Source organism: Oncorhynchus masou, unplaced genomic scaffold (genome assembly GCF_036934945.1).
Source record: "Oncorhynchus masou masou isolate Uvic2021 unplaced genomic scaffold, UVic_Omas_1.1 unplaced_scaffold_660, whole genome shotgun sequence".
Classification (NCBI taxonomy): domain Eukaryota; kingdom Metazoa; phylum Chordata; class Actinopteri; order Salmoniformes; family Salmonidae; genus Oncorhynchus; species Oncorhynchus masou.
Genome location: NW_027013042.1, coordinates 354,734 through 369,560, shown reverse-complemented (window position 1 = coordinate 369,560; position 14,827 = coordinate 354,734). Strand labels below are relative to the sequence as shown.

The window sequence follows — 14,827 nt, the reverse complement described above, 5'->3', positions numbered from 1 at the left end:
GAGGAAAACCTAAGGATGGTCATGAACCGTAGCCGACTACACGGTTTCTTATTAAATATTGTCTAGCCACTCATCGAAAATCACCGAGTTCTGTTAATCTGAACGTAACTGCTGCTGTCAGTGAATATTCCCGGTCCTCTAGTCCCCGGTCCTCTTGGCCCCGCTCCCCTTCCCCGCTGTCTGGGCTCGCCTCCCTACCTGCCGCTGCCGAGGAGAGAGAGCCGCCTGGCGCACAGCTTTATTACGACATGGGCGCAGTAATGACACCCTGGGGAATGGATCATCAACTACATTCAGCCGAGGGAAGATGTTGTTCTGGAGCGGATAGACAGGGAGCCCGGGAACAGAATTACAAATCATTTGGAGACTGCAAATTGATCGCAAGAAGCACAAATATATATAATATTTGACTAAAACCATGCTTATATCTGTTTGGCTATAGGACATATCTATTACAGTTTCCCCCTATCCTTAACACACGTTTGGTGAAACTACTTTTTTTTTATTTTACCTTTATTTTACTAGGCAAGTGAGTTAAGAACAAATTCTTATTTTCAATGACGGCCTAGGAACAGTGGGTTAACTGCCTGTTCAAGGGCAGAACGACAGATGTTGTACCTTGTCTCGTGTACTCCAAACTAACAATTAGCCAATTTCCCCAAAACCCCACAGACATCTTGCAAAATCATGTACTCCCTGCTCAAAGTGAAACTCTGCTTTACCAATGAGACACACGCACACCACAGGAATCTAACTGAGTGACGACCCAGACCACACGAATGTGGCAATATTCAAAACACTACGGTTGTCTTTACCATCGCTAACATCCTTTTGTCCAGTCTGTAGTCGCTTTTTCAAAAGTCTATAAACACAATCAGCACAACATCTGTCTGTTGTGGACAATACCATGAACACAGTTCATGTCGTTTTCACAGAATATGCAGTCAATTAACACGTTTCTAAAAATGATTACATTTTATTTACATACAAGCTTACCCAATACCAACATCATGGATCTTTCTTGTCTTATTTACAAATGCTTTGCACACAGCATGTCAGAAATGAAGACCTAATGTTCAAAACCTTAAATATAGCGTAAAGCCTCTACTTCTGCAACAACAGTTGCTCAAAAACTGTATTGAAACAGCTGATAAGCATTTTTGAATGAACAGATCATTGACACAATAAGAAATACCTTATTTACTGTAAATTGTGTAAAATAGACCAACCACAGCTGATTCCAATCTCAGTCGGAGACATAACCAGGTGTTGAAGCTCGTTCAGTTACATGGCCAGACACACTACTAAGAGGACTCTTTGGATTGATTTAGTTCAATGTGGATAGAGAACAACACAGAGGAGCAGAGAGAGAACAAATAACATCTGGACCACGGAGAGGAGTAGTTGGACCAGGGAGAGGAGTAGTTGGACCAGGGAGAGGAGTAGTTGGACCGGGGAGAGGAGTAGCTGGACCAGGGAGAGGAGTAGTTGGACCAGGGAGAGGAGTAGTTGGACCAGGGAGAGGAGTGGTTGGACTCCCAGAACGACAGATGTGTACCTTGTCAGCTCGTTGGAACAGGGAGAGGAGTAGTTGGACCAGGGAGAGGAGTGGTTGGACTCCCAGAACGACAGATGTGTACCTTGTCAGCTCGGGGGTTTGAACTTCCAACCTCCCGGTTACTAGTCCAACTCTCTAACCACTAGGCTACCTGCCGTCCCTACACTCTAACCACTAGGCTACCTGCCGTCCCTACACTCTAACCACTAGATTACCTGCCGTCCCTACGCTCTAACCACTAGGTTACCCTAGGCCTATACTGTACTGTATATGAAATCAATTGTACAGAAGTAGTTGGACCAGGGAGATGAGTAGTTGGACCAGGAGAGGAGTAGTTGGACTCCCAGAACGACAGACTTGTACCTTGTCAGCTCGGGGTTTGAACTTCCAACCTCCCGGTTACTAGTCCAACTCTCTAACCACTAGGCTACCTGCCGTCCCTACACTCTAACCACTAGGCTACCTGCCGTCCCTACGTCCCTAACCACTAGGCTACCTGCCATCCCTACACTCTAACCACTAGATTACCTGCCGTCCCTACGCTCTAACCACTAGGTTACCCTAGGCCTATACTGTACTGGGTATATGGTGACACGGTGGTGGAGGACCCCATTGTGGCTCATAGCTGGGTATATGGCGGTGGAGGACCCCATTGTGGCTCATAGCTGGGTATATGGTGACATGGTGGTGGAGGACCCCATTGTTGTTCATTGTGGTACCTGGAAACATAACAATTTAGACAATAGGTTGCAACGAGCAACACACGTTAAAAGTGATAGCAATAAAATAACATTAGAATTTAATTAAAATAACATGAGAATTCAATTCAAATAATATTAGAATTCAAATCAAACAACATTAGAATTCAATTCAAATAATATTAGAATTCAATTGATGATCATATAGCCAGGCCTGTATTTGAATTCGGTTGTGTCAGTATAGGCCTATGTCCATTTCATTCATAAACCGTCATACAAAATCTATTATTATTGTTATTCATATTATTATCATTAGTATTTCAAATCTGTCCTACATTTATGCCCATAGTATTATTGTGCAGCCCCATAGAGGTTGACCTGCAGGTCTTTAGGTCTTTGTCTATCTGTCACAGTGTGTAGCCTATCCATGACATGCTGATCACTCTCAACTATTGCAGTGGGAAGAGCAAATCATTAATCTGCTTTGTTTTATGGCCTCATTTAGCCTGACTTGTTTCCAGAGGAGGACTTTGGATCCCGTGGAGGAAAACGTCATTGTGTTTCGCTCGACACTTACTGTACATGGGGGAGGTACTGAAAAGAGTTGGGACAATAAGACATGCTGTTCATGATACGATGGCCTTCATGGTGTCTCTGAGGTTTCGATTGGCTGTGTCTGTTGCTGTGTGTGTGTGTGTGTGTGTGTGTGTGTTGCTGTGTGTGTGTGTGTGTGTGTGTGTGTGTGTGTGTGTGTGTGTGTGCGTGTGTGCGTGTGTGCGTGTGTGCGTGTGCGCGTGTGTGTGTGTGCGTGTGTGCGTGTGTGTGTGTGTGTGTGTGTGTGTGTGTGTGTGTGTGTGTGTGTGTGTGTGTGTGTGTGTGTGTGTGTGTTGCTGTGTGTTGCTGTGTGTGTGTGTGTGTGTGTGTGTGTGTGTGTGTGTGTGTGTGTGTGTGTGTGTGTGTGTTGTGTGCTGTGTGTGTGTGTGTGTGTGTGTGTGTGTGTGTGTGTGTGTGTGTGTGTGTGTGTGTGTGTGTGTGTGTTACTCGTGACAACTCTGTATCGTGTACAGGTACATAAATGCCAATATTGTCTAACGAAGCAGTGAGACCTGAGAAGGGGTGTGGTATATGGCCAATATACCATGGCTGAGGACTGTTCTTAAGCACGACGCAACGCAGAGTGCCCGGACACACCCGTTAGCCGTGGTATATTGGCCACATAGCACAAACCCCCTGAGGTGCCTTGTTGCTGTTATAAACTGGTTACCAACTCAATGAGAGCGGTAAAAACATGATGTTTTATCATACCCGTGGTATACGGTCTGATATACCACGGCTGCCAGCCAATCAGCATTCAGGGCTGGAACCACCTAGTTTGTGATAACAATGAGAGACTGATATTGACTATCTGGTTAAAGACATGTAATGATGCCTGAAGGTGTGTTGGAGCTTATTAACAATTATTTATGTGGAATAAACGGTTGAACCTTTAATTCTTCATTTGGAACAAACTACGCCACATGCTGAGCACTCAGTCCTCGGGTATATTTATGTCCCCTTTTGGTATTAATCAGATGCCTCTCCCGTTTACGATGTTTGGGAATACGTTATCAGCTCTATGACAACCATCTCTCTCTCTCTCTTCCCTGACTAAAGTTCACCCTCATAATCTAGAGGTGTTTTATAACCTACAAGCTAGTCACGCCTGTCCTCTCCTCAGACCCTCACGCCTGTCCTCTCCTCAGACCCTCACGCCTGTCCTCTCCTCAGACCGTCACGCCTGTCCTCTCAGTGGACTGTAACTCCTATCCTGTCTTTGGGACACCAGAAGGGTAGATGGTTACAGCCTACTACTCTGCTATTGAAGCTGATTCGAAGAGTTACAGAACGTCTTCATCTTCATCGGTGTGGCTGGAATATTGTGACAATGCCCTCCACCAAGAAGGCTCTGCATTTTCTGGGTAGCGCGCTGGCTACTACGGTGTCCGTGGCGATTTTAGGTTATGGGATGTCAACAGAATGGGCCGTTTCCAAAATGCTTTGCTCTGGAGTTGAAAACGTTTTCACCAACGGCTCCGCCAATATATCATATGAGCTTTTCAATGGGGCGATCGCCAGAGGTTCTTGTCCGGTGTTCGGAGGTGAAAAGCCAATTCAAGGTAAATTTTAATCGTGTTCTACCACTGTCCCTCTATACGTGTACAGAAAGGGGCTGTGTTAACGTTCTAGAACAATAACGTTGACTTCATACTGTAATAATGCAACAATGTAAGTGTGAGTTCCCTAGATGTTATTGTTTTTGTCTATTGTGTTTCATGTCTGTACGTTACTTGTGTTTCTCGTTTTGTTCATTTATTTATTAAATTCACTCCCCCAGAACTTGCTGTCCCGACTCCCAGCGTATACGTTACAGGGTTCTTCGGCTGTGCCTTTAGGGTAACCCTTATTGGTTCCACATAGAACTCTCTGTGGAAAGGATTGTTCATAGAACCCAAAAGGGTTCTACCTGGAACCAAAATGATTCTTCAAAGGGTTCTCCTATGGGGACAGCGAAAATAACCCGTTTAGGTTCTAGATAGAAAACTATTTGGAACAAAAGGTGCTAAGATATCTGTACCACAATTCAGCCCTTGGTAGAACTCACCATAATACTTGTGTATATTCCTAACCTGACTGTTCTTGGTCTGCCTGAGCAGTGGTAGAACTCACCATAATACTAGTGTATATTCCTAACCTGACTGTTCTTGGTCTGCCTGTGTAGTGGTAGAACTCACCATAATACTAGTGTATATTCCTAACCTGACTGTTCTTGGTCTGCCTGTGCAGTGTGAGACTGTTCTTGGTCTGCCTTTGAGAAGTTGGCAGAGACAGGTGGAGCTCCTCAGATCCTCCATGGCATAGTGATCACCCTCCTGGCCCTGTGTCTGCTCTGCTCTGCTGGCAGCATCCTCATCACGCTGTACAACAGCGTCAGTAACCCCTACCAGACGTACATGGGACCCATAGGGCTCTACACATGCAGCTCTGGCAGTGGTAAGATTAATAAAGTTCACATCAATTCGTTCAATCAATCAATCAAGCAAAAAAAAGAGGCCAGCCCATCAGCGGCACACCTGAAGTTTGTGGGATCAATGATGGAAAAACTCTTTGTGACTAAGTACATAGGCTAGCAGTAGAATTAATGGTAGTAGAACTAATCGTAGCAGTAGAACTAATGGTAGTAGAACTAATCGTAGTAGTAGAACTAACAGTAGTAGAACTAATAGTAGGATAAGTAGTAGAACTAATAGTAGTGTAACTAATAGTAGTAGTAGTAGAACTAATAGTAGTAGAACTAATAGTAGTAGTATAACTAATAGTAGTAGAACTAATAGTAGGATAAGTAGTAGAACTAATAGTAGTAGAACTAATCGTAGTAGTAGAACTAATAGTAGTAGAACTAATCGTAGTAGTAGAACTAATAGTAGTAGAACTAATAGTAGGATAAGTAGTATAACTAATTGTAGTAGAACTAATTGTGGTAGTAGTAGAACTAATAGTAGTAGTAGACCTAATAGAGTAGAACTAATCTTAGGATAAGTAGTATAACTAATAGTAGTAGAACTAATAGTGGTAGTATAACTAATAGTAGTAGAACTAATAGTAGTAGAACTAATAGTAGTAGAACTAATAGTGGTAGTAGTAGAACTAATAGTAGTAGAACTAATAGTAGTAGAACTAATAGTAGCATAACTAATAGTAGTAGTAGAACTAATAGTAGCATAACTAATAGTAGTAGTAGAACAAATAGTAGTAGTAGACATAATAGTAGTAGAACTAATCTTAGGATAAGTAGTATAACTAATAGTAGTAGTAGTATAACTAGTAGTAGTAGTAGAACTAATACTAGTAGAACTAATAGTAGCATAACTAATAGTAGTAGAACTAATAGTAGTAGAACTAATAGTAGTAGTATAACTAATAGTAGTATAACTAATAGTAGTAGTATAACTAATAGTAGTAGAACTAATAGTAGTAGTAGTAGTAGAACTAATAGTTGTAGTAGTACTAATAGTAGCAGTAGTAACAGAACTAATAGTAGTTCTAATAGTAGTAGTAGTAATAGTAGTAGAACTAATAGTAGTAGTACGAATAGTAGTAGTAGTAGAACTAATAGTAGTAGTAGTAGAACTACAGTGCCTTACGAAAGTATTCGGCCCCCTTGAACTTTGCGACCTTTTGCCACATTTCAGGCTTCAAACATAAAGATATAAAACTGTATTTTTTTGTGAAGAATCAACAACAAGTGGGACACAATCATGAAGTGGAACGACATTTATTGGATATTTCAAACTTTTTAACAAATCAAAAACTGAAAAATTGGGCATGCAAAATTATTCAGCCCCTTTACTTTCAGCGCAGCAAACTCTCCAGAAGTTCAGTGAGGATCTCTGAATGATCCAATGTTGACCTAAATGACTAATGATAATAAATACAATCCACCTGTGTGTAATCAAGTCTCCGTATAAATGCACCTGCACTGTGATAGTCTCAGAGGTCCGTTAAAAGCGCAGAGAGCATCTTGAAGAACAAGGAACACACCAGGCAGGTCCGAGATACTGTTGTGAAGAAGTTTAAAGCCGGATTTGGATACAAAAAAGATTTCCCAAGCTTTAAACATCCCAAGGAGCACTGTGCAAGCGATAATATTGAAATGGAAGTAGTATCAGACCACTGCAAATCTACCAAGACCTGGCCGTCCCTCTAAACTTTCAGCTCATACAAGGAGAAGACTGATCAGAGATGCAGCCAAGAGGCCCATGATCACTCTGGATGAACTGCAGAGATCTATAGCTGAGGTGGGAGACTCTGTCCATAGGACAACAATCAGTCGTATATTGCACAAATCTGGCCTTTATGGAAGAGTGGCAAGAAGAAAGCCATTTCTTAAAGATATCCATAAAAAGTGTCGTTTAAAGTTTGCCACAAGCCACCTGGGAGACACACCAAACATGTGGAAGAAGGTGCTCTGGTCAGATGAAAACAAAATTGAACTTTTTGGCAACAATGCAAAACGTTATGTTTGGCGTAAAAGCAACACAGCACATCACCCTGAACACACCATCCCCACTGTCAAACATGGTGGTGGCAGCATCATGGTTTGGGCCTGCTTTTCTTCAGCAGGGACAGGGAAGATGGTTAAAATTGATGGGAAGATGGATGGAGCCAAATACAGGACCATTCTGGAAGAAAACCTGATGGAGTCTGCAAAAGACCTGAGACTGGGACAGAGATTTGTCTTCCAACAAGACAATGATCCAAAACATAAAGCAAAATCTACAATGGAATGGTTCAAAAATAAACATATCCAGGTGTTAGAATGGCCAAGTCAAAGTCCAGATCTGAATCCAATCGAGAATCTGTGGAAAGAACTGAAAACTGCTGTTCACAAATGCTCTCCATCCAACCTCACTGAGCTCGAGCTGTTTTGCAAGGAGGAATGGGAAAAAAATCAGTCTCTCGATGTGCAAAACTGATAGAGACATACCCCAAGCGACTTACAGCTGTAATCGCAGCAAAAGGTGGAGCTACAAAGTATTAACTTAAGGGGGCTGAATAATTTTGCACGCCCAATTTTTCAGTTTTTGATTTGTTAAAAAAGTTTGAAATATCCAATAAATGTCGTTCCACTTCATGATTGTGTCCCACTTGTTGTTGATTCTTCACAAAAAAATACAGTTTTATATCTTTATGTTTGAAGCCTGAAATGTGGCAAAAGGTCGCAAAGTTCAAGGGGGCCGAATACTTTCGCAAGGCACTGTAATAGTAGTTGTAGTAGGATAGCTAATAGTAGTAGAACTAATAGTAGTAGTAGTAGTAGTAGAACTAATAGTAGGAGAACTAATAGTAGTAGTAGTAAAACTAATAGTAGTAGTAGTAGTAGAACTAATAGTAGGAGTAGTAGTAGAACTAATAGTAGGAGTAGTAGTAATAGAACTAATAGTAGTAGAACTAATAGTAGTAGTAGGTGTAGAACTAATAGTAGTAGTAGTAGTAGTAGCAGTAGAACTAATAGTAGTAGTAGCAGTAGAACTAATAGTAGTAGAACTAATAGTAGTAGAACTAATAGTAGTAGAAGTAGAACTAATAGTAGTAGTAGTAGTAGAACTAATAGTAGTAGTAGTAGTAGAACTAATAGTAGTAGAACTAATAGTAGTAGAACTAATAGTAGTAGTAGAACTAATAGTAGTAGAACTAATAGTAGTAGTAGTAGTAGTAGTAGTAGTATAACTAATAGTAGTAGAACTAATAGTAGTAGTAGTAGTAGGACTAATAGTTGTAGAACTAATAGTAGTAGCATAACTAATAGTTGTAGTAGTAGAACTAATAGTAGTAGAACTAATAGTAGTAGTAGTAGAACTAATAGTAGTGGTAGTAGAACTAATAGTAGTAGAACTAATAGTAGTAGAACTAATAGTAGTGAAACAATAGTAGTAGTAGTAGAACTAATAGCAATAATAGTAGTAGTAGTAGTAGTAGTAGTAGCAGTAGTAGTAGCAGTAGTAGTAGTACTAATAGTAGTAGAACTAATAGTAGTAGTACTAATAGTAGTAGTAGTAGTAGTAGTACTAATAGCAGCAGCAGCTAATAGTAGTAGTAGTAGTAGCAGTACTAATAGTAGTAGTACTAACCAGCAGCAGCACCAATAGTAGTAGCAGCAGCAGTACTAATAGTAGTAGTACTAATAGTAGTACTAATAGTAGTAGTAGTAGTACCTAATAGCAGTAGCACTAGTAGTAGCAGCAGTAGTAGTAGTACTAATAGTAGTAGTACTAATAGCAGTAGTAGTAGCAGCACTAATAGCAGCAGCAGTAGTACTAATAGTAGTAGCAGCAGCACCAGCAGCAGCAGCAGCAGCACCAATAGCAGCAGCAGCAGCACCAATAGCAGCAGCAGCAGCAGCACTAATAGTAGCAGCAGCAGCAGCAGCAGCAGCAGCAGTAAGCAGCAGCAGCAGCAGCAGCACTAATAGTAGCAGCAGCAGCAGCAGCACTAATAGCAAGCAGCAGCAGCAGCAGCACCAACAGCAGCAGCAGCAGTAGCAGCACCAACAGTACAGCAGCAGTAGCAGCAGCAGCAGCAGCACTAACAGCAGCAGTAGCAGCAGCAGCAGCACAACAGCAGCAGCAGCAGCAGCAGCAGCAGCAGCAGCACCAAAGCAGCAGCAGCAGCAGCAGCAGCAGCAGCACCAATAGCAGTAGCAGCAGCAGCAGCAGCACCAATAGCAGCAGCAGCAGCAGCAGCAGCACCAATAGCAGTAGCAGTAGCAGCACCAACAGCAGCAGCAGCAGCAGCAGCACTAGCAGCAGCAGCAGCACTAACAGCAGCAGCAGCAGCAGCAGCACTAATAGCAGTAGCAGCAGCAGTAGCAGCACTAATAGCAGCAGCAGCAATGGCAGTAGTACTAAAGTAGCAGCAGCAGCAGCAGTACCAATAGCAGTAGCAGCAGCAGCAGCACCAACAGCAGCAGCAGCAGCAGTAGCAGCAGTAGTACTAACAGCAGCAGCACTAACAGCAGCAGCAGCAGCAGCAGCACCAAGCAGCAGCAGTAGCAGCAGCAGCAGCACCATAGTAGCAGCAGTAGCACCAATAGCAGCAGCAGCAGCAGCAGTACTAATAGCAGCAGCACCAATAGCAGCAGCAGCAGCACCACCAATAGCAGTAGTAGCAGCAGCAGCACTAGCAGCAGCAGCAATAGCAGCAGCAGCAGTACCAATAGCAGCAGCACTAATAGCAGTAGTAGTAGCAGCAGCACTAATACAGCAGCAGCAGCAGCAGTACTAATAGCAGCAGTACAATAGCACCAGCAGCAGCAGCAGCACTAATAGCAGTAGCAGCAGCAGCAGTACCAATAGCAGCAGCACTAATAGTAGTAGTAGTAGTAGTAGTACTAATAGTAGTAGTAGTAGCAGTAGTACTAATAGTAGTAGTACTAATAGTAGTAGTAGTAGTACTAATAGTAGTAGCAGTCTTTTTAACCTCCTCTCTAGTAGTCTTTGTCCCAGCGTGCATCTCCTTCCTAGTACTCATCCTGTATAGTAGTAGTACTAATAGTAGTAGTAGTAGTAGTAGTACTAATAGTAGTAGTAGTAGTAGTAGTAGTAATAGTAGTAGTAGTAGTAGTAGTAGTAGTAGTACTAATAGTAGTAGTAGTAGTAGTAGTACTAATAGTAGTAGTAGTAGTAGTAGTAGTAGTAGTACTAATAGTAGTAGCAGTCTTTTTAACCTCCTCTCTGGTCTTTGTCCCAGCGTGCATCTCCTTCCTGGTGCTCATCCTGTATAGTAGTAGTAGTAGTACTAATAGTAGTACTAGTAGTAGTAGTACTAATAGTAGTAGCAGTCTTTTTAACCTCCTCTCTGGTCTTTGTCCCAGCGTGCATCTCCTTCCTGGTGCTCATCCTGTATAGTAGTAGTACTAATAGTAGTAGTAGTAGTAGTAGTACTAATAGTAGTAGTAGTAGTAATAGTACTAATAGTAGTAGTAGTAGTAGTAGTACTAATAGTAGTAGTAGTCTTTTTAACCTCCTCTCTGGTCTTTGTCCCAGCGTGCATCTCCTTCCTGGTGCTCATCCTGTATAGTAGTAGTACTAATAGTAGTAGTAGTAGTAGTAGTACTAATAGTAGTAGTACTAATAGTAGTAGCAGTCTTTTAACCTCCTCTCTGGTCTTTGTCCCAGCGTGCATCTCCTTCCTGGTGCTCATCCTGTATAGCAGTAGTAGCAGTAGTAGTAGTAGTAGTAGTAGTAGTACTAATAGTAGTAGTAGTAGTAGTAGTAGTAGTAGTAGTAATAGTAGTAGTACTAATAGTAGTAGTAGTCTTTTTAACCTCCTCTCTGGTCTTTGTCCCAGCGTGCATCTCCTTCCTGGTGCTCATCCTGTATAGTAGTAGTACTAATAGTAATAGTAGTAGTAGTAGTACTAATAGTAGTAGTAGTCTTTTTAACCTCTTCTCTGGTCTTTGTCCCAGCGTGCATCTCCTTCCTGGTGCTCATCCTGTACGTAGTGAACGTCCAGCTGACCGAAATGTCTGAAGACCTGGTCAAGAACGACGTGGGAAGCGTTCCAGTCTACCTGAAGGACAAGACCTCAGAGTTCCAGGTGGGATACTTCCTGCTGATCCCCTACATGGTGCTGAGTCTGCTGGCCATCCTCCTGGTGTATCTGTTTGAGCACGCTGCCTACACACACAGACAGGAGCAGCAGAGGCCCACGGAGGACGCTCCTAAAGAGATCATGATGTATTAATGTATACAGACACGTCAGGATACAGATTCATAAGATCCCGACGTCAACATCTCCCGAACAGACTGCCACTGACACTGTGTTGGGTAGTAAAACTCAGTGTCCTTGAAATGGCCGTGTAGGATCCAGGATCGATCCGAGCTCTTATAACATATCTCACAGGCTAATATATAATTAACTCAGATCACCCCGTTTCATCGTTACTCCATGTTCCTCTTGCTTTCTGTTTATATATTTATGAATAGCTGACATTTACGATCCAATTGAGTTCAAAATGCTTTTTAAAAATGACACTGCCTGCTTTGTAAAATACCATAAGGTTAATGGTGTGTTTCGCTAAAAGCAGAAGTATACAGCAAGTTGATTACACTACTATATAGTTGTTGTTTTTTTAAATACCAGAAGACAATACATTGGTTTCTTTCATAAATACATCATAATATATATTCTCTAAAATGTCAATTCTAATAATAAACCGTGTGGATATTTTGGATTTTCTCGTGAAGGCTTAAAGGGGCAATCTGCAATTCTAACAAATAACAAACCTACCACCCCTACCGTTTATTTTGTAAACAGCTGAAAGATGGGGCTACAGGAATGTCTCCCTCTCAAATTCATGCATTAGAGCTTTAATTACAAGGACTCACCATCCATGATATAGCCAGCAGCATAGCACCCTGCAATCCCAGTGCTGGCTTCCTTCTGAAGCTAAGCAAGGTTGGTCCTGGTCGGTCCCTAGATGGGAGACCAGATGCTGCTGGAAGTGGAGTTGGATGGCCAGTCGGAGGCACCCTTTCCTCTGGTCTAAAATAAATAAATATCCCACGACAGTGATTGGGGACATTGCCCTGTGTAGGGTGTTGTCTTTTGAATGGGACTTTAAACAGGTGTCCTGAATCTCTGAGGTCACTAAAGATCCCATGACACTCATACTATCCTGGCCACCTAGTCATCCCCAGCTTACAATTGTCTCATTCATCCCTGTAACTATTCCCCAGGTCGCTGCTGTAAATGAGAACGTGTTCTCAGTCAACTGACCTGGTGGAAAAAATATCAAGATGATAGTTTTAGCAATGTTTTTAAGGCTATACAGCGTTAATCTACATTTCCATTGTTTACAAAACAAATGGGTAAAACAAGCGGATATTTTGAATGCGGATGGGATACGACAGTTGAACCACACGAAGCATCTAAGAATCACCGGGTTGACACTGAGCGTACAAAACATTAAGAACGCCTGCCGTTCCATCTCAATATCAGGATTAGGTGTTCTTAATGTTTTGTACGCTCCAGGGTATCTTTCATTTTAGGAACATGAATTCTTAAAGACCTTGATGCTGTAAAATATACTTTGACCTACATGTATCGGCAGGTTGAGTTCCAGTATCTATGACATCACTGGTATAATTATCAAAAAAAAAAAAGACTAGAACTATATGGCTGCGTTTACACACGCAGCCCAATTCTGATCTTTTGACCAATTACATCAGATCTTTTCACAGCGGATATTTTTCTGATCGGTTAGGTCAAAAGACCATTTAGTGAAAAGTAAATCAGAATTGTGCTGTCTGTGTAAAATGCAGCCTGTGTCGCCTAGGTTACAGGAATGATTTTAGTCTCTCTCAAAATGTCTACATGAGGAAGATACTGTATTTAGAGAATGGACCCAAAAAACACAACACACAAAGGATAGAAACACAACACATATGCTAAGAATCAATAAAGCACAAATAACAGCTATAAACATTTCTCTTCACACCAAGTGAACGAAGGCCTTGTTGTACTGTCACTTTGGGGGCAGCAACAATCCCCAATCTGTTCCACAGTGAGAATCAGTCAGAACTATGACTCTCTGCTGCCACCTGTCTGTGAGACTGAGTATTGTTCCATAGTGAGAATCAGTCAGAACTATGACTCTCTGCTGCCACCTGCCTGTGAGACTGAGTATTGTTCCACAGTGAGAATCAGTCAGAACTATGACTCTCTGCTGCCACCTGCCTGTGAGACTGAGTATTGTTCCACAGTGAGAATCAGTCAGAACTATGACTCTCTGCTGCCACCTGTCTGTGAGACTGAGTATTGTTCCACAGTGAGAATCAGTCAGAACTATGACCCTCTGCTGACATCTGTCTGTGAGACTGAGTATTGTTCCACAGTGAGAATCAGTCAGAACTATGACCCTCTGCTGCCACCTGTCTGTGAGACTGAGTATTGTTCCACAGTGAAATCAGTCAGAACTATGACTCTCTGCTGACATCTGTCTGTGAGACTGAGTATTGTTCCACAGTGAGAATCAGTCAGAACTCTGCCTCTCTGCTGCCACCTGTCTGTGGGACTGAGTATTGTTCCTCAGTGAAAATCAGAACTCTGCCTCTCTGCTGCCACCTGTCTGTGGGACTGAGTATTATTCTACAGTGAAAATAAGGAGTATGACTCTCTGCTGCCATCTGCCTGTGAGACTGAGTATTGTTCCACACAACATTTATAACGTTATCTTCACTTCAGCAGGTTGGCAAGCCAATGGTTTGTCTACCTTACACGTTGTTTTGTACTTCCTGTTTTGTACTTCCTGTTTCAACTCTTAGATGTTTTGTTTGCAGTGTCCAGCTGAAATGCAGCCATATGTTTTGGGGGAATCTGACACCCTGTTTTTGCTTACAGTGTCGAGCTGAATTATAGCCAATATGCTTTGGTGAATCTGTCAACCTGTTGAGTGTCTGTGAGATCCATTACATTGTATGTGGGAGCTTTCAAGAGTGTGCTGGGGGTTTCTTCCTTCTTATGGGTACCTTGCATTTAAACACGTTACATTGAATTTGGCACAAATATTGTACACTTCCACTCCAGAAGTAAAACCTCCAGTCCAGTCAGGAAGGTCCGCAGGAAATGTGTCACAGTCGATGAACAACCAGTGACACGGGACCTCGTCACATCACACTGCCATTTTCCCATGACTGGGAAAAGCACACCGCGCATGACATGTCGCGATACAGGGACGACAGAGAGCTCTTTTAAGTTCACTCTTGCATTTCATCTTAACCAGGTCCAGTTTCCCCTGATTCTAAGGATCAATATGCCTCGGACAGCCTTGTTGAATGTTACAGTCTCTGGAAATATCAGCTTTCTCCCTATTTTATTCCCGATGTCAGAAAAGAAAACAAAAGAACACATGAATCCACAAATGCACAGTCTGTAGTTTACTGCCTGCTGAAAGAGATTCCATACACAGTCTGTAAAATATCACCTCATGAAGAGATTAGTGAACATAGAACTGAACTGGGGCTATGGTTGA

The 14,827-nt window shown here is 42.1% G+C and overlaps 1 pseudogene; it reads left to right on the top strand.

Moving 5' to 3' along the window:
- Positions 1-3,940: 3,940 nt before the first annotated feature.
- LOC135536760 (clarin-3-like) lies at positions 3,941-12,028 on the top strand (annotated as a pseudogene).
- Positions 12,029-14,827: the final 2,799 nt, after the last annotated feature.